The 20,988-nt window shown below is 38.3% G+C and overlaps 2 non-coding genes across 2 annotated transcripts; one reads left to right on the top strand and one right to left on the bottom strand.

The window, feature by feature from the left end:
• Nucleotides 1-236: 236 nt before the first annotated feature.
• On the top strand, nt 237-343 carry LOC147940051 (small nucleolar RNA R71). The gene has a single exon (XR_015564822.1). It is a non-coding gene; the product is annotated as a small nucleolar RNA R71 (small nucleolar RNA).
• A 2,808-nt stretch (nt 344-3,151) lies between these two features.
• Nucleotides 3,152-3,258, bottom strand: LOC147940050 (small nucleolar RNA R71). The gene has a single exon (XR_015564850.1). It is a non-coding gene; the product is annotated as a small nucleolar RNA R71 (small nucleolar RNA).
• Between the last annotated feature and the right edge of the window lie 17,730 nt (nt 3,259-20,988).

Raw genomic sequence — 20,988 nt, 5'->3', positions numbered from 1 at the left:
CATTGACCATATTTAAATCCTGCTTGTATTTGTCCTCTTGATCAGTGGAGGGGATCCTCATGGTTCTATCATAATCTTCATTATAATTACCATCTGACTAAGCAAGGTTCTCAACCAATTCCCATCCTTCTTCCACATTCTCGTTGAGGAAGTTGCCATTTGAAGCTATATCAAGAAGCATTCTTATCTTGGGAAGCACTCCTCTATACAAAGTGCTTAGAAGGGACTCATTGCTGAAGCCATGGTGAGGACACTGAGTTTGGAATCCTTTAAACCTCTCCCAAGCTTCACAAAAGCTCTCATTATTCCTTTGAGCAAACCCAGAAATTTCATTCCTCAACCTAGCAGTCCTTGCATTGGAGAAGAACTTGGCCAGAAAAGCTTTCTTGCATGCATCCCATGTGGTTATAGTTCCAGTAGGAAGAGACTTCTCCCATAGATGAGCTTTGTCTCCAAGGGAAAATGGGAATAGCCTTAACTTAAAGCCATCTTCACTTACTCCATTGATTTTTGTGAGTCCACATATTCTGTCAAACTCATCAAGGTGATCTAGAGGATCCTCCTGATGTTCATATATTTTACCTTGTTTTCCCTTAGTTTATTCACAATTTTTGCATCTTTTGTTATCCATTTAGGCCATTATTGTGTAGCTTTAGGACTAATCATGCATTAGAGTATAGTTGCATTGCATTTGCATCTTTTCATGCATAAACAGGTGATTTTGGAGCTTAAGGAGCATGGAAGCAATGCTGAGGAGAAGTGAAGCAATCCTGAGGAGAAAACAAGAGAGTTAAAGCTGTAGAATCAAGGTCCGGAGTCCAACTCGACCGCACACTCGACCAGGCACTCGACCGTGTGCTGAGAAGGACTCGACCGAGTGGAGAATGCACGAGAGAAGCCAGCTCGACCAGCCACTCGACCGAGCACTGGTTGAGTTGACCGAGCCGTTGACTGCTTTGACTTTTTGTATTTTTAGGGCTTCCACCTCATCTCCTATATAAGGCCCTTGTACCTGCAGCCACCAAAGAGTCCAGCTTTTTAGAGAGTCTAAAACCTAGTTTTTACCTTTTTTAGATTTATTCCTTTTGCACTTTCTTTTATTTTAGATTTTGTACTTGTTTAAGAAAGAAAGACTAGATTCTTTTATTTTGTTTGTTTCATAACTTTCAAAATATTAAGATTTCGAGTTTTATTCCTTCATCAATATTGTAGATCTCTGTTTCATCTTTCTAATGATGCAAGTTTCAATATTTTCTGGGTTTTTGACTTATTTCACCATGTGTTCTTGTGAGTAGTTTGCTTAGGACCTTGAGGATGGGTTAGGCTGGGTTGATCTTGTGGTTTATTTGATTTGGTCAAGCTTGATTGTTGTAGATCTCTTCTAGGCTAGATGTTCTTAATGCCGATCCTATATCTGAGAAGGTAGGGTTTGATTTCAAGCATCTTAGCATCACACCAATGTCTAAGGAGCATAGATAAGGCTAGATCTAGAGCTTACCATTAGGCTTGCTAAGAGATTAGAGGTCTTGTTTGGTTTGAGATGTATTGCTTAATGCCTGCTTGTGTAGATTCTTTACTTTGTGTGAACAAGTCTAGAAATGCATAGGTTTGATTGTTTCTTGCCATGAGAGTGGATTAAACATGTCTTAGAATAGTATGTCTAGAGATCAGCTCAAAGTTTGCTTGAGATTTGTTGACCAAGTTAGATAACCACAATGATTAGTTCAGCCCATGAATCCCTCCTCAAGGCCTTCTTTGTTTATTAATAGCTTAGTCTAAATATCATTGCTTGCTTGTTGTTTGATTCGTTTTTGCATTGCTCTGTTTTTCTTGTGTTGCTCTGTTTTCACGTTTAGTCTAGCTCGACCCTGTACTCGACCTACACTCGGTCGAGTGCTGCTCGAGTTCGTCCCCAGAACTTGTGTTTATGATTTGTGATTGTCTTGTTTCATTCCTGTTTCATTTCCATTGCATTCACTTAGTTTTCTGTTCATTACTTGTCTTGCATTAGTTCATCAGCATAGTGTCTACTTCTGTTCTAGTTTCATTATAGCTTTAATTTGTCTGTTCTGTTTGCATTTAGTATCTTGTTCTAGTTGGTTTTACTTTCTGAATTTCATATCTCATTATAGGATTGTTAGTGACAAACAATTTTTACAATTGGCTTGACTTAGACTCATATGCACATCTTGATTGTTCACAAGCACTCAGATTGGATTGACACCTCTTATACTACAATTGCATAAGGGGAATTGAAACACCCTGACATCTATTCATTCCATACATCATCATTCCATACATCATTCACCCAACCACAGAAATAGTCAGTTTCAATTTGGGGCCGTTGCCCATTTGAGTGTGTTTTGTGACATTTAGGATCATTATTAGTCTAAGATTAAGTTCGTTTAAACACTTGTGAAGTTACTGAACTCGAATCTTCCTTTGCTTGGCTGTTTTGTGTTTCAGGTACCCACTCGACCACCTACTCGACCACCACTCGACCGAGCTGGGATCGAGCACTTGATCGAGCCAGAAGCCGGATCTAAATAGCCATTCTTTCCCAGTCAACTCGACCACCCACTCGAGCCTGCGCTCGACCGTGTACCTGTTCGAGTCTGTAGTAGAGTTTGTTGATGCACACAAGGTCAAAAGGCAAAAACAGTCTTCAACAGCCTATTGACAACATCCACAGGCTACAAAAGGGTTTGAGACATAAGCAAAGGAGAGTAGTTCAACAACAACAAGGTCAAGACATCATGGAGCAACCAGCTATCCATGAGCAGAGACCAAGGCACATTGGTGCAGGAGATGCACCCAATACCCACAACCAAAGGGCTGGAATTGTGCCACCTTCAGTAGCAAACAATAACTTTGAGATCAAGAGTGGATTGATCTCAATGATACAAGCCAACAAATTTCATGGGTTGCCAATGGAGGACCACTAGATCACCTTGATGAGTTTGACAGAATATGTGGACTCACAAAGATCAATGGAGTGAGTGAAGATGGATTCAAGTTAAGGCTCTTCCCATTTTCTCTTGGAGAAAAAGCTCATCTATGGGAGAAGACTCTTCCTACTGGAGCTATCACCACATGGGATGCATGCAAGAAAGCTTTTCTGGCCAAGTTCTTCTCCAATGCAAGGACTGCTAGGTTGAGGAATGAAATTTTTGGGTTTGCTCAAAGGAATAATGAGAGCTTTTGTGAAGCTTGGGAGAGGTTTAAAGGATTCCAGACTCAGTGTCCTCACCATGGCTTCAGCAATGAGTCACTTCTAAGCACCTTGTATAGAGGAGTGCTTCCCAAGATAAGAATGCTTCTTGATACAGCCTCTAATGGCAATTTCCTCAACAAGAAGGATGGGAATTAGTTGAGAATCTTGCTCAATCTGATGGCAATTATAATGAGGATTATGATAGGACCATAAGGGGATCCTCAACTGATCAAGAGGACAAGTATAAGAAGGATTTGAAGATGGTCAATGAGAAGCTTGACAAGATACTCCTAAGCCAGTCCAAGTCCATTCACTTCATTGGTGAAAAAGAAGCTCCAGTTCAAGAGGGGGAGCCTGAATTTGCTGAGTTGTGCTACATGCAAAACCAGGGAGGATTCAAAGGCTACAACCAAGGAGGTTTCAAAAACAATAATCTCTCTTATAGGAGCACCAATGTGGCCAACCCTCAAGACCATGTCTATCCACCTCAACAACCTCAACAGCAACAAAACTACATCCCCAAGCAACAACATCAAGTGTTCCAGCCCCAATTGTGTCCCCCACCAGGGTTTCAGACTAACCAAGGCCAGGAACAAGACTTAAGAGCAATGATGCAACAGTTGTTGATTGGGCAAACACAAGGCAAGATTGAGGAAGCCAAACAGTTTGCTGAATTGAATCAAAGGCTCACATCACAGTACAATGATCTGAACATGAAGTTTGAAGGTCTCAACTCCAGAGTGAAGTATATGGAGAGTAACATTGCCTCTACTTCAGCTCCTAAACCCAACCAACTCCCTGGAAAAGCTGTTCAAAATCCAAGGGAGTTCACTGCAAAAGCCATTCATATCTCTGATGAGGAAGTCACTGAGGACAGTGAAGTCCAAGTTTGGGGGAATTCATTAGTTACTGAAGCCCCAAGTGACGTTTGTGCAAAGCAATTGGAGTCTGTTATTGCACTCGACCAGGTACTAGAACAGCCACTCAACCGAGTGCATGCTCGAGTGGTCGATCGAGTTGCAGACTCAGAAGCTGTCAAGCCTGCTAAGTACATTCCTCCTGCTTACAAGCCACCTCTTCCATTCCCAGGACGTTTCAAAGCACAAAAGATTAAGGAGCTTAGGGAAATCATTGAGAGAAAGGAGATGATGGCTAAGCAACAAGAAGAAGAGAGGGCTTTAAAGGAAGAAGCTGTGGTTGAGGAAGTGTTGGCCATACAAGAGATCACCATTGCTTACCAAGACGAAGAGAGAGGACCTGCCTTGGAACAGTATGATCCATATCCTCTCTACAAAGATTTTTTGCTTGATTTGTCAAAGAACAAGGCTGAAGCTCAAGATGAGAAGGATCTTGAAGACCTTGGAGGAGTTATCATTCCAATCAAGCTTAAGGATCCAGGTCCATTCTATCTGCCTTGCACACTTAGTTATCTTCACTACAACCAATGCCTTTGTGATTTGGGAGCTTCAACAAGTGTGATGCCATACTCCATAGCACAAAAGCTTAGGAGAACTGATTTCAAATCCACCAACCTTCATATATGTCTAGCTGATGGGTCAAACAAGGAGATAGTTGGAAGGTTGGAGAATGTCCCAGTCAAGATAGGGAAGGCAAGGGTTCACACTGATTTTGTGGTGTTGGAGATGGACAAGGAACCTGAAGATCCAATCATTCTTGGAAGGCCATTCTTAGCCACTGTTGGAGCAGTTATCGATGTCAAAGAGGGTCTTGTGACCTTGAACATTGCTGAAGATATAGCCATGAAGTTTAACATCTACAACCCAACCAACCTTCCTACCATTGATGATCAACCTTTTACTATCAAGGACAAAGGAGGTCAAGAAGGTTTAAGTGGTGAAGCAACTCCAAAGGCTAAGCTCTCCTTTCAAGATGATTCTGTGGAAAAGCTTAAGAGGTCAGTTCAAGAGTTGACTAGTATGGTTGAGGATCTCCAAGTTAAGCTAAACAAGAGGTCCTTAAGGAAAGCAAGACCAAGGCTCAAAATCAAGAAGAAATATGGTTTGTGTGTTAAAGGTGAGGAGATCAAGGATCAACTTCACAGTGATCAAGAGGTTCCAGGGAGGATTTCATCACCTCCTTGGTATCTAAACCAAGTCTAAAAAGGACACCAAAGTCAAGCTTAGTGACTTTAAACAAGCTCACTAGGGAGGAAGTCCCTAAGGTATCCTTTGTAAATATGGTTTATTTTCCTTGTAGTTTTGATGTGTTTTCTTTTATGTTTGTGTTGGACAGGCCTTTAGGTGAAAATGTAGTTGGGTAAGGAGAGATTTAGACTTGGAGAAGGAGACTCGCAGGCCCACTCGACCTGCCCACGAGAGGTACTCGACCGAACTAGAAAGGAATTAAGGCCCATTTGATCTTCAAATCGCTAGAACGATCAAGTGGAGGGAAGAACAAGAAGAAAAATTTTGAAATTTCAAAATTTGGTCAAGGTGCTCGACCGTGTACAGTCGAGTGTGGGGTCGAGTGGCAGCAAAAAGCAGGTCAAAGATTCCCATTTCAAATTTGAATGGTATGGACGCTCCACCCTTGTCTCTTTATCCCCTTAGCTTCTTTATATAGACCTTGCACGAGATTATACCTCTCACATTCTCTCATTTGCTCAAAACAATTGAATTCAAGTTTTAAAGTCTCTCTCATAGCTTATCTTTTGCTCAAGCTTAGTTCTTTCAAGTTTTTGGGTCACTAACCTATTAACTTTGAGCTTTGAGTCTATTCCCTTCAGTTCTTTTTGAAAAAAAATGTCTTCAAGGATCACTAGGAAGTCTCAACAAACCGCTGCAAACTCCATGGAACGTCATGATGCTAGCCTTGAATCAAGAGGAGAAGCTAAAAGAGCCACTCGACGCCCCACTTGATCATGCACTCGACCGAGTGGCGGTTCGAGCAACCGGTCGAGCCAGATGCCGTGCCCAAGGAGAGAGAGAGTTGAGGAAGATCCTGAGAGGACTGAAAGTGAGGAGGAAAGGGAGTCAACTCTCAATGAATTCATGAGGAGACACAAGGCCAAAGGGAAGAGGCCAGCAGTTGAGGTTGAACAAGAGGAGAGTGAGAATGAGAGTGAGGAAGAAAGTGAAAAAGAAGAGTTAGAGGATGACGGAGAAGCTGAGTCTTGTGGGTTGTCAAAGAGGCAACGTTATGATGCTTTCATGAGAATGGAGTTCTTAGGGACTAGATATCCACACAAGGAAACCATGGAGAAGCTAGCCATTGGTGGAGATGTGGAGTATCTCTTTGAGAAGAGCAACCTAACTAAGTTTATGGGGCTTTGCATGGAGGGCTACAAAGAAGAGAGTTGTGAGTTTCTAGCTACAGTCAAGCTGCACACATATGCAAGGAAGGATGCTGAGTTTGGAGATGGTCACATTGCTTTCACAATCAAGGGGAAAATGTATGATCTTTCAATGAAGAAGATAGCCAATGTGTTTGGTTTTGAGGTTGGGAGCAATAGGAGTTTGATGATTCCAAGAGAAGAGCTCTATGCTGTGTGGGAAACCATTCGGGACAAGAAATTCTATTCATCCTCCAATTCCAAGAGTTCAAGGATAAGGAGCCCAGTCCTAAGGTACTTCCACAAAGGTCTTGCCAACACCTTCTTTGCTAGGAAGGAAACTGGGAACATTAATGAGGGGGAGCTAAAGATGATTGATCTGGCTCTCAATGGAATCATCTTTCAAGAAAGAAATGGTACCATCATTCTTGGGAGCACTGTGGAGAATGACCTAGCAATGGTGCTCATTGACCACATGATTTACTTGAGAAGTTGGGTAGGCAAGTTGGAGAACAAAGGATCAAGAGGAGCACTAACCATTGGAGGCATCATTACTCCAATCCTACAAGCTGCTAAGGTTCCACTTAGAGGAGAAAGGGTTTCACCAAGAGGGATTGACTCTAGCTACCTCACCTCTACTCTCATCCTAGCCAAAGAGATGCATCAAGGGAATCACATTTTCAACTTTGAGCTTCCAACACTTGGGAAAAAGCAACTGATTTTGCCTAACCAAGAGCTCACTACCATTCAAGAAGGAGCCAACATTGACTTTTGTCCAGCTGAGGAGCATTTGTTTGATGGGATAGTTCAACCTAGAGTTGATGAAGCTGGAGATGTGCAAATGGCTGATGGGGAGGAGCAATTTTACTTTGAGGATTATGAGCTCAACCCAAGAGATAGTAGAGGAGTGAGGGAGACTACCAAGAGATTAACTCTTTTGCAAAAATGGAACAAATGGCATGGGAAGAGGTTTGATAAGCTGAAGAAGAAGGTGACCAACATGGCTAAGTCTATCAAGGGCTTAAAGAAGGAGATTGCTGAGTTGAAGAGTGGGAATTCTTCACTTACACCATCAAGCCCTTTGAGGAGGAGTAGCTCAACTAGAGCACTTTCTAGAGTTGCGAACCCTGTGGAACCAGCTAGGGCTTCAATGTATGAGCCAAATCAGAGGAAGAGGAGTTCAAGTACCCGAGAACAACCATTTTCAAGTTACTCGACCGGGTCACTCGAGCACCCACTCGACCGAGCACCTCCAATGCACTCGGCCGAGTTCCAGCCCAGATCACCCTATGGCTTCCCACCTCCAGCTGCTTATCCAGGATATCCAGGTTACCCTCCCATCCCACCCCAGTACTTCATGGATCCAGCACTCTACCAGCAGTTCTACCAGCAGCAAGGTCAGAATTTTGACACTCGTGGTCCAGCTCGACCCCCCCCACTCGAGCACGTACTCGACCGAGTCCCGGTCGATTCCCATTGTCGAGCTGCCCCAATCTCCACCTCCAAGTCACCAGCAAGACCCCAACTACTCCTATGACAGCATGCAGATGGATGTGGACAACTATTTCCACAATCCCTAAGGTACCACTATCACCTTCACTTGTAGATATCATTGCATTTCATATTGTGTTTTGTGATTTGTTTTTAATCTTGATTCCTCAATCAAATTTCTTTCACACAGAGGACTGTGTGATTTAAGTTTGGGGGAGGGTTTGAGATAGCATTTGACATTGTGTTTTGTGATTCTTATTTCAAATTTTTAGCATCATCATGTTAATACTTGCATAGCATCTAAGGCATAGAAAAACCCTAAAAATTTGAAAATTTTTGCAAAATTATTTATAAAAAAAGAGTGTTCATGTAGTTTGCATTGCATATTAGGATCTTGTTTAGCATGTTTCATGTAGGATTGTATAGTATTTGCATTAGGGATCTATGATGAGTATGCCCTTGTTAGCTTGTTTATTCACTAAACTAGGATCAATGCCCAAGTTAATAGTACTTTGATGCTAGTTGAGTGGTTAGAAGCATAAGATTGAACCAAGCCTTGAATTCCTACATTGCATTTAGTCTAAATTGAAGCATCTTGAGATTTGAAACCATTTCCTATTTATAAGAACCTAATATTGACTTTCAATTATCAATGTGTGCATTGCTTTAAACTCATGGATACCATATACATATTTGGATCATCTTCTTCCTTTTTACCACTCTTGTTGATCCAAGTAGCTGATTGAATCATTAAAATCAGTTTCCCCTACCCCTAAACCAAACCTTCTTTCAAGCCATGTTTATTCTTGTGTGTGTGAGGCCTATTTTTGGGATTGAGCTTGGTAGAAAGTGTTAGGTTTGAACTGACAAGAGTAAAGCCTTGTGTAGTTCTAGTTTGCATTTTTCAAACTAGATAGGACTAGGTGGTTCACTTGTTGGGTTTGGGACTTGGCTGTTATGAAAAGAAAAGAGGAAAAAGAGAAAGAAAAGAGGGTAGAGTTTTTAAGAGGAGAATGTGTTTAAGTAAAAGTCTAGTGAAAGGATGGGAAGTAAAAAAATGTTGAGAATGGTTCTAATTAAAGAAAAGAAAATAAAGAAAAGGAAAGTCTAGCAAAATGCTTATATGTCTTAAGAATAAGAAGAAAAGAGAACCATAGCAAATAAGTAAGAATCCCCCATCCCACTAGAAAGATCAAATAAGAAACATCTCCTAAGACTTGAAAACCAAAAGAGAAAAGGGTGAAAAAGAAGAGAAGAAGTTAGAGGGTAGAACTAGGATCATTTGGGTTTAGATTGCTAGGATAAAACACTTTGGGAGCCTTTGGGTAGACAAGGTTTTATTCTTGTATGTGTCTAGGTGTTCTTACCTTTAGCATTCTTCTAAAGCTCAATCCATTTTCATGAGAGAACCTTGATTTTGATAAGCCCTACTCTAAAAAGAGACCATCATTGTCTCAAAGCCTTTATTTCCAAGCCAAATAAGTTTAAGCATTGCATGAAATTGATTCATGTTCTTGATTAATGAATGTTAAAGGAAACGGTTGATTTGACTGCATGTGGATGTCTAAGGCTCAAATCAATAAAGGTTGTGATATGCTTGTCTAAAGTCTTTAAGTATAGCTCATTCAACTTGCATCATAGTACTAGTAACTTGGACATTGATTCTAGATAGTCTATTTGCAAGCTTTAGGAGCTGAGATCCCACTTTCAAACCTCACCTACATTCTTTTGTCTTGATTATTTGCTTGAGGGCAAGCAAAGACTAGTTTGAGGGTGTTAATGTTCATATATTTTACCTTGTTTTCCCTTAGTTTATTCACAACTTTTGCATCTTTTGCTATCCATTTAGCCCATTATTGTGTAGCTTTAGGACTAATCATGCATTAGAGTATAGTTGCATTGCATTTGCATCTTTTCATGCATAAACAGGTGATTTTGGAGCTTAAGGAGCATGGAAGCAATGCTGAGGAGAAGTGAAGCAATCCTGAGGAGAAAACAAGAGAGTTAAGGCTGTAGAATCAAGGTCCGGAGTCCAACTCGACCGCACACTCGACCAGGCACTCGACCGTGTGCTGAGAAGGACTCGACCGAGTGGAGAATGCACGAGAGAAGCCAGCTCGACCAGCCACTCGACCGAGCACTGGTCGAGTTGACCGAGCCGTTGACTGCTTTGACTTTTTGTATTTTTAGGGCTTCCACCTCATCTTCTATATAAGGCCCTTGTACCTGCAGCCACCAAAGAGTCCAGCTTTTTAGAGAGTCTAAAACCTAGTTTTTACCTTTTTTAGATTTATTCCTTTTGCACTTTCTTTTATTTTAGATTTTGTACTTGTTTAAGAAAGAAAGACTAGATTCTTGTATTTTGTTTGTTTCATAACTTTCAAAATATTAAGATTTCGAGTTTTATTCCTTCATCAATATTGTAGTTCTCTATTTCATCCTTCTAATGATGCAAGTTTCAATATTTTCTGGGTTTTTGACTTATTTCACCATGTGTTCTTGTGAGTAGTTTGCTTAGGACCTTGAGGATGGGTTAGGCTGGGTTGATCTTGTGGTTTATTTGATTTGGTCAAGCTTGATTGTTGTAGATCTCTTCTAGGCTAGATGTTCTTAATGCTGATCCTATATCTGAGAAGGTAGGGTTTGATTTCAAGCATCTTAGCATCACATCAATGTCTAAGGAGCATAGATAAGGCTAGATCTAGAGCTTACCATTAGGCTTGCTAAGAGATTAGAGGTCTTGTTTGGTTTGAGATGTATTGCTTAATGCCTGCTTGTGTAGATTCTTTACTTTGTGAGAACAAGTCTAGAAATGCATAGGTTTGATTGTTTCTTGCCATAAGAGTGGATTAAACATGTCTTAGAATAGTATGTCTAGAGATCAGCTCAAAGTTTGCTTGAGATTTGTTGACCAAGTTAGATAACCACAATGATTAGTTCAGCCCATGAATCCCTCCTCAAGGCCTTCTTTGTTTATTAATATCTTAGTCTAAATATCATTGCTTGCTTGTTGTTTGATTCGTTTTTGCATTGCTCTGTTTTTCTTGTGTTGCTTTGTTTTCACGTTTAGTCTAGCTCGACCCTGTACTCGACCTACACTCGGTCGAGTGCTGCTCGAGTTCGTCCCCAGAACTTGTGTTTATGATTTGTGATTGTCTTGTTTCATTCCTGTTTCATTTCCATTGCATTCACTTAGTTTTCTGTTCATTGCTTGTCTTGCATTAGTTCATCAGCATAGTGTCTACTTTTGTTCTAGTTTCATTATAGCTTTAATTTGTCTGTTCTGTTTGCATTTAGTATCTTGTTCTTGTTGGTTTTACTTTCTGCATTTCATATCTCATTATAGGATTGTTAGTGACAAACAATCTTTACAATTGGCTTGACTTAGACTCATATGCACATCTTGATTGTTCACAAGCACTCAGATTGGATTGACACCTCTTATACTACAATTGCATAAGGGGAATTGAAACACCCTGACATCTATTCATTCCATACATCATCATTCCATACATCATTCACCCAACCACAGAAATAGTCAGTTTCACCTCCATTGGCAACCCATGAAATTTGTTGGCTTGTATCATGGAGATCAATCCACTCTTTATTTCATAATTATCATTTGCCACAGCAGGAGGCACAATACCAGCTCTCTGGTTGTGTGTGTTAGGTGCATCCCCATCACCAATGTGTCTAGGTCTATGATCATGGTGATCTTGCTGCTCCATGACTACTTGTTCTTCTTGTTCTTGAACTACTCTTCGTTGCTTATGTCTCAAACCCTTTTGTAGCCTGTGGATGTTGTCAATAAGCCTTTGAAGACTATCTTTGCCTTTTGACCTTGTGTGCATCAACAAACTCGACTACAGACTCGAACAGGTACACGGTCGAGCGCAGGCTCGAGTGGGTAGTCGAGTCGACTGGGAAGTAATGGCTATGTGGATCCGGCTTCAGACTCGATCAAGTGCTCGATCACGGCTTGGTCGAGTGGTGGTCGAGTGGGTACCTGAAACTCAAGACAGCCAAGCAAAGGAAGATTCGAGTTCAGTAACTTCACAAGTGTTTAAACGAACTTAATCTTAGACTAATAATGATCCTAAATGTCACAACACAAACTCAAATGGGCAACAGCGCCAAATTGAAACTGATTATTTTTGTAGGTGGTGGTGAATGATGTATGGAATGATGACTTATGAATGAATGGATGTCAGGGTGTTTCAATTCCCCTTATGCAATTGTAGTATAAGAGGTGTCAATCCAATCTGAGTGTTTGTGAACAATCAAGATGTGCATATGAGTCTAAGTCAAGCCAGATGTAAAGGTTGTTTGTCACTAACAATCCTATGATGAAATGGAAAGTGCAGAAAGTAAAACTACAAGAACTAGGAGTTAAATGCAAATGGAACAGAGTGATTATGACAAACAGAAATAGAAACTATGGAAATGCAAGTATTGAACTAATGCAAGGTAAGTAATGAACATGATACTAAATGAATGCTACAGAAATGCAACTAGGGTGAAACAGGACAAACACAAATCATAAACACAAGTTCTGGGTTGGAACTCGAGCAAGCACTCGATCGAGTGCAGGGTTGAGCTGGAAAAATACGCTAAACAGAGCAACACAAGAAAAACAGAGCAATGCCAAACTGAATCAAACAACGATCAAACAACAGGATATAAGCTAAGAAATCAATAAACAAGGAAGGTCTTGATTAGGGATTCATGGGCTGGACTATGATTGAGGTCATCTAACTTGGTCAACAAATCTCAAACAACCTGAGCTAATCTCTAGACATATATTTCTAAGACATGTTTAATCCACTCTCATGGCAAGAAACAATCAAACTCATGCATCTCTAGACTTGTTCTCACAAAGTAAAGAATCTACACAAGCAGGCATTAAGCAATATGTCAAAAATCAAACAAGAATTCTAATCTCTTAGCAAGCCTAATGATAGTCTCTAGATCTAGCCTTATCTATGCTCCTTAGACATTGGTGTGATGCTAAGAGGCTTGAAATCAGATCCTACCCTCTCAGATATAGGATCAGCATTAAGAACATCTAGCCTACAAGAGATCTACAACAATCAAGCTTGACCAAATCAGACAAACCTCAAACACAACCCAGCCTAACCCATCCTCAAGATCCTAAGCAACTACTCACAAGCATACATGATGAACATCAAAATCATAAACCCAGAAAATACTGAAACTTGCATCATTAGAAAGATAAATCAAAGATCTACAATATTGAAGAAAGAACCAAACTCAAATTCTCAATATTAAGAAAGTTATGAAACCAACAATATTGAAGAATTTAGTCTTTTTCTCCTTTTAAAAGAAGTACAAGATCTAAGAAAATAAAAGTGCAAAAGGAATAATTCAAAAAAAGGTAAAAACTAGGTTTTTGACTCTCTAAAAAGCTGGACTATTTTGGTGGCTGCATGTACAAGCTCTTATATAGAAAAAGTAGTGGAAACCCTAAAAACGCTAAAAGACAAAATAGCCAGGCGGCTCGACCAACTCGACCTGGTGCTCGGTCGAGTGACCGGTCGAGTTGGCTCCTCTTGTGCTCCTCCCACTCGGTCGAGTCCCTCTCAGCACACGGTCGAGTGTCTGGTCGAGTGGGCAGTCGAGTTGGACTCCGGACCTTGGTTCTTCAGCCTTAGCTCTCTTGCTTTCTCCTCATGATTGCTTCACTTCTCCTCAGCATTGCTTCTATGCTCCTTAAGCTCCAAAATCACCTGTTTATGCATGAAAAGATGCAAATGCAATGCAACTAAACTCTAATGCAAGAACAGTCTTAAAGCTATGCAATAATGGTCAAAATGGATAGCAAAAGATGCAAAAGATGTGAATATATTAAGGGAAAACAGGGTAAAATATATGAACATCACCAGTTTTGGGATAAAACAGGTTTATATGATGTCTAAACACTCCAAATTCATCACGAACTCTTACAATTAGTCAAATGAATTGGATTGTCACACATTCTCACCCAAAAAAATTAACAATTTTTTTACTACTTCAAATCAATATTTTCTCGGTTTTACCCTCTTTCGGGACAAAATGGGTATAATTGTTGTCTAAACATTTCAAATTCAACCCGAACTCTTATAATTAGTCAAATGCATTGGATTGTTACATATTTTGACCCTAGAAACAGTAACAAAGCTGTTTACTACTTCAAGTCAATGTTTTCTCGGTTTTAGCCTATTTCGGGACAAAATAGGTATAATTGTTGTCTAAACACTTTAAATTCAACCCAAACTCTTATAATTAGTCAAATTCATTGGATTGTTACATAATTTGACTCTAGAAACAATAACAAAGCTGTTTACTGCTTCGAATCAATGTTTTCTCGGTTTGAGCATGTTTTGGGATAAAACAGGTTTAAGTGTTGTCTAAACACTCCAAATTCATCCCAAACACTTACAATTAGTCAAATGCATTCGATTGTCACACATTCTGACCCTAGAAACAGTGACAAAGCTGTTTACTACTTCAAATAAATGTTTTCTCGGTTCTAGCCTCTTTCGGGACAAAATGGGTATAATTGTTGTCTAAACACTTTAAATTCAACCCGAACTCTTATAGTTAGTCGAATTCATTGGATTGTTACACATGTTGACCCTAGAAACAGTAACAAAGCGGTTTACAACTTTGAATCAATGTTTTCTCAGTTTAAGCCTGTTTTGGGATAAAACATGTTTAAGTGTTGTCTAAACACTCCAAATTCATCCCAAACACTTACAATTAGTCAAATGCATTCGATTGTCACACATTCTGACCCTAGAAACAGTAACAAAGCTGTTTACTGCTTCGAATCAATGTTTTCTCAGTTTTAGCCTGTTTCGGGACAAAATGGGTATAAGTGTTGTCTAAACAGTTCAAATTCAACCCGATCTCTTGTAATTAGTCAAATGCTCTGGATTGTTACATATTTTGACCTTAAAAACATTAACAAAGCTGTTTACTGATTCGAATCAATGTTTTCCTTGTTTTAGCCTATTTTCTTGGTTTAAGCCTGTTTTGGGATAAAACAGGTTTATGTGATGTCTAAACACTCCAAATTCATCACGAACTCTTACAATTAGTCAAATGAATTGGACTGTCACACATTCTAACCCAGAAACAGTAACAAAGCTTTTTACAACTTCAAATCAATGTTTTCTCGGTTTTAGCCTGTTAAGGGACAAAATGGGTATAATTGTCGTCTAAACACTTCAAATTCAACCCGAACTCTTATAATTAGTCAAATGCATTGGATTGTTACATATTTTGACCCTAGAAACAGTAACAAAGCTGTTTACTGCTTCGAATCAATGTTTTATCGGTTTAACCTTGTTTTGGGATAAAGCAAGTTTAAGTGTTGTCTTAACCCTCCAAATTCATCCCAAACACTTACAGTTAGTCAAATGCATTCGATTGTCACACATTCTGACTCTAGAAACAGTAACAAAGCTGTTTACTGCTTCGAATCAATGTTTTCTCAGTTTTAGCCTGTTTCGGGACAAAATAGGTATAAGTGTTGTCTAAACAGTTCAAATTCAACCCGATCTCTTGTAATTAGTCAAATGCTCTGGATTGTTACATATTTTGACCCTATAAACATTAACAAAGCTGTTTACTGATTCGAATCAATGTTTTCCTTTCGCCTATTTTCTTGGTTTAAGCCTGTTTTGGGATAAAACAGGTTTATGTGATGTCTAAACACTCCAAATTCATCACGAACTCTTACAATTAGTCATATGAATTGGACTGTCACACATTCTAACCCAGAAACAGTAACAAAGCTTTTTACAACTTCAAATCAATGTTTTCTCGGTTCTAGCCTGTTAAGGGACAAAATGGGTATAATTGTTGTCTAAACACTTCAAATTCAACCCGAACTCTTATAATTAGTCAAATGCATTGGATTGTTACATATTTTGACCCTAAAAACAGTAACAAAGCTGTTTACTGCTTCGAATCAATGTTTTATCGGTTTAACCTTGTTTTGGGATAAAGCTGGTTTAAGTGTTGTCTTAACACTCCAAATTCATCCCAAACACTGACAATTAGTCAAATTCATTGGATTGTTACATATTTTGACCCTAGAAACAGTAACAAAGCTGTTTACAGCTTCGAATCAATGTTTTCTCGGTTTAAGCCATTTTTGGGATAAAACAGGTTTAAGTGTTGTCTAAACACTCCAAATTCATCCCAAACACTTACAATTAGTCAAATGCATTTGATTGTCACACATTCTGACTCTAGAAACAGTAACAACGCTGTTTACTGCTTTGAATCAATGTTTTCTCAGTTTTAGCCTGTTTCGGGACAAAATAGGTATAAGTGTTGTCTAAACAGTTCAAATTCAACCCGATCTCTTGTAGTTAGTCAAATGCTCTGGATTGTTACATATTTTAACCCTATAAACATTAACAAAGCTGTTTACTGATTCGAATCAATGTTTTCCTTTAGCCTATTTTCTTGGTTTAAGCTTGTTTTGGGATAAAACAGGTTTATGTGATGTCTAAACACTCCAAATTCATCACGAACTCTTACAATTAATCATATGAATTGGACTGTCACACATTTTAACCCAGAAACAGTAACAAAGCTTTTTACAACTTCAAATCAATGTTTTCTCGGTTTTAGCCTGTTAAGGGACAAAATGGGTATAATTGTTGTCTAAACACTTCAAATTCAACCCGAACTCTTATAATTAGTCAAATGCATTGGATTGTTACATATTTTGACCCTAGAATCAGTAACAAAGCTGTTTACTGCTTCGAATCAATGTTTTATCGGTTTAACCTTGTTTTGGGATAAAGCAAGTTTAAGTGTTGTCTTAACCCTCCAAATTCATCCCAAACACTTACAGTTAGTCAAATGCATTCGATTGTCACACATTCTGACTCTAGAAACAGTAACAAAGCTGTTTACTGCTTCGAATCAATGTTTTCTCAGTTTTAGCCTGTTTCGGGACAAAATAGGTATAAGTGTTGTCTAAACAGTTCAAATTTAACCCGATCTCTTGTAATTAGTCAAATGCTCTGGATTGTTACATATTTTGACCCTATAAACATTAACAAAGCTGTTTACTGATTCGAATCAATGTTTTCCTTTCGCCTATTTTCTTGGTTTAAGCCTGTTTTGGGATAAAACAGGTTTATGTGATGTCTAAACACTCCAAATTCATCACGAACTCTTACAATTAGTCATATGAATTGGACTGTCACACATTCTAACCCAGAAACAGTAACAAAGCTTTTTACAACTTCAAATCAATGTTTTCTCGGTTCTAGCCTGTTAAGGGACAAAATGGGTATAATTGTTGTCTAAACACTTCAAATTCAACCCGAACTCTTATAATTAGTCAAATGCATTGGATTGTTACATATTTTGACCCTAAAAACAGTAACAAAGCTGTTTACTGCTTCGAATCAATGTTTTATCGGTTTAACCTTGTTTTGGGATAAAGCAGGTTTAAGTGTTGTCTTAACACTCCAAATTCATCCCAAACACTGACAATTAGTCAAATGCATTCGATTGTCACACATTCTGACCCTAGAAACAGTAACAAAGCTGTTTACTGCTTCGAATCAATGTTTTCTCGGTTTTAGCCTGTTTCGAGACAAAATGGGTGTAAGTGTTGTCTAAACACTCCAAATTCATCCCAAACACTTACAATTAGTCAAATGCATTCCATGGTCACACATTCTGACTCTAGAAACAGTAACAAAGCTGTTTACTGCTTCGAAGCAATGTTTTCTCAGTTTTAGCCTGTTTTGGGACCAAATGGGTATAAGTGTTGTCTAAACAGTTCAAATTCAACCCAATATCTTGTAATTAGTCAAATGCTTTGGATTATTACATATTTTGACCCTATAAACATTAACAAAGCTGTTTACTGATTCGAATCAATGTTTTCCTTGTTTTAGCATGTTTTCTTGGTTTAAGCCTGTTTTGGGATAAAACAGGTTTATGTGATGTCTAAACACTCCAAATTCATCACGAACTCTTACAATTAGTCAAATGAATTGGACTGTCACACATTCTAACCCAGAAACAGTAACAAAGCTTTTTACAACTTCAAATTAATGTTTTCTCGGTTTTAGCCTATTAAGGGACAAAATGGGTATAATTGTTGTCTAAACACTTCAAATTCAACCCGAACTCTTATAATTAGTCAAATGCATTGGATTGTTACATATTTTGACCCTAGAAACAGTAACGAAGCTGTTTACTGCTTCGAATCAATGTTTTATCGGTTTAACCTTGTTTTGGGATAAAGCAGGTTTAAGTGTTGTCTTAACACTCCAAATTCATCCCAAACACTTACAATTAGTCAAATGCATTCGATTGTCACACATTCTAACCCTAGAAACAGTAACAAAGCTGTTTACTGCTTCGAATCAATGTTTTCTCGGTTTTAGCCTGTTTCGAGACAAAATGGGTGTAAGTGTTGTCTAAACACTCCAAATTCATCCCAAACACTTACAATTAGTCAAATGCATTCGATGGTCACACATTCTGACCCTAGAAAAAGTAACAAAGCTGTTTAATGTTTCGAATCAATGTTTTCTCAGTTTTAGCCTGTTTTGGGACAAAATGGGTATAAGTGTTATCTAAACAGTTCAAATTCAACCCAATCTCTTGTAATTAGTCAAATGCTCTGGATTGTTACATATTTTGACCCTATAAACATTAACAAAGCTGTTTACTGATTCGAATCAATGTTTTCCTTGTTTTAGTCTGTTTTCTCTATTTAAGCCTGTTTTGGGATAAAACAGGTTTATGTGATGTCTAAACACTCCAAATTCATCACGAACTCTTACAATTAGTCAAATGAATTGGACTGTCACACATTCTAACCCAGAAACAGTAACAAAGCTTTTTACAACTTCAAATCAATGTTTTCTCGGTTTTAGCCTGTTAAGGGACAAAATGGGTATAATTGTTGTCTAAACACTTCAAATTCAACCCGAACTCTTATAATTAGTCAAATGCATTGGATTGTTACATATTTTGACCCTAGAAACAGTAACAAAGCTGTTTACTGCTTCGAATCAATGTTTTATCGGTTTAACCTTGTTTTGGGTTAAAGCAAGTTTAAGTGTTGTCTTAACACTCCAAATTCATCCCAAACACTTACAATTAGTCAAATGCATTCGATTGTCACACATTCTGACCCTAGAAACATTAACAAAGTTGTTTACTGCTTCGAATCAATGTTTTCTCGGTTTTACCTGTTTCGGGACAAAATGGGTATAAGTGTTTGGCTAAACATTCCAAATTCAACCAGAACTCGTATAATTAGTCAAATGCATTGGATTGTTACATATTTTGACTCTAGAAACAGTAACAAAGCTGTTTACTGCTTCGAATCAATGTTTTCTCGGTTTTAGCCTGTTTCGAGACAAAATGGGTGTAAGTGTTGTCTAAACACTCCAAATTCATCCTAAACACTTACAATTAGTCAAATGCTTTGGATTTTTAGATATTTTGACCCTATAAACATTAACAAAGCTGTTTACTGATTCGAATCAATGTTTTCCTTGTTTTAGTCTGTTTTCTCTATTTAAGCCTGTTTTGGGATAAAACAGGTTTATGTGATGTCTAAACATTCCAAATTCATCACGAACTCTTACAATTAGTCAAATGAATTGGATTGTCACACATTCTCACCCAGAAAAATTAACAATGTTATTGACTACTTCAAATCAATATTTTCTCGGTTTTACCCTCTTTCGGGACAAAATGGGTATAATTGTTGTCTAAACACTTCAAATTCAACCCGAACTCTTATAATTAGTCAAATGCATTGGATAGTTACATATTTTGACCCTAGAAACAGTAACAAAGCTGTTTACTACTTCAAATCAATGTTTTCTCGGTTTTAGCCTATTTCGGGACAAAATGGGTATAATTGTTGTCTAAACACTTTAAATTCAACCCGAACTCTTATAATTAGTCAAATGCATTGGATTGTTACATAACTTGACCCTAGAAACAGTAACAATGCTGTTTACTGTTTCGAATCAATGTTTTCTAGGTTTAAGCCTGTTTTGGGATAAAACTGGTTTAAGTGTTGTCTAAACACTCCAAATTCATCCCAAACACTTACAATTAGTCAAATGTATTCGATTGTCACACATTCTGACCCTAGAAACAGTAACAAAGCTGTTTACTGCTTCGAATCAAAGTTTTCTCAGTTTTAGCCTGTTTCGGGACAAAATGGGTATAATTGTCGTCTAAACACTTCAAATTCAACCCGAACTCTTATAATTAGTCAAATGCATTGGATAGTTACATATTTTGACCCTAGAAACAGTAACAAAACTGTATACTACTTCAAATCAATGTTTTCTCGGTTTTAGCCTATTTCGGGACAAAATGGGTATAATTGTTGTCTAAACACTTTAAATTCAACCCGAACTCTTATAATTAGTCAAATGCATTGGATTGTTACATAATTTGACCCTAGAAATAGTAACAAAGCTGTTTACTGCTTCGAATCAATGTTTTCTTGGATTTAGCCTGTTTCGAGACAAAATGGGTGTAAGTGTTGTCTAAACACTCCAAATTGAACCCGAACTCTTATAATTAGTCAAATGCATTGGATTGTTACATATTTTGACCCTAGAAACAGTAACGAAGCTGTTTAATGTTTCGAATCAATGTTTTCTTGGTTTTAGCCTGTTTTCTCGGTTTAAGCTTGTTTTGGGATAAAACAGGTTTAAGTGTTGTCTAAACACTCCAAATTCATCCCAAACTCTTACAATTAGTCAAATGCATTGGATTGACACACAATCTGACCCTAGAAACAGTAACAAAGCTGTTCACTACTTCACATCAATATTTTCTTGGTTTTAGCCTGTTTTGGGACAAAATGGGTATAATTGTTGTCTAAACACTCTAAATTCAACCCGAACTCTTATAATTAGTCAAATTCATTGGATTGTTACATATTTTGACCCTAGAAACAGTAAAAAAGCTG

Source organism: Camelina sativa, chromosome 8, assembly GCF_030686135.1.
Source record: "Camelina sativa cultivar CO46 ecotype springtype chromosome 8, ASM3068613v1".
Classification (NCBI taxonomy): Eukaryota; Viridiplantae; Streptophyta; class Magnoliopsida; order Brassicales; family Brassicaceae; genus Camelina; species Camelina sativa.
The sequence above is the reverse complement of the archived record's forward strand: the minus strand, read 5'-3'. Positions and strand labels throughout refer to the sequence as shown.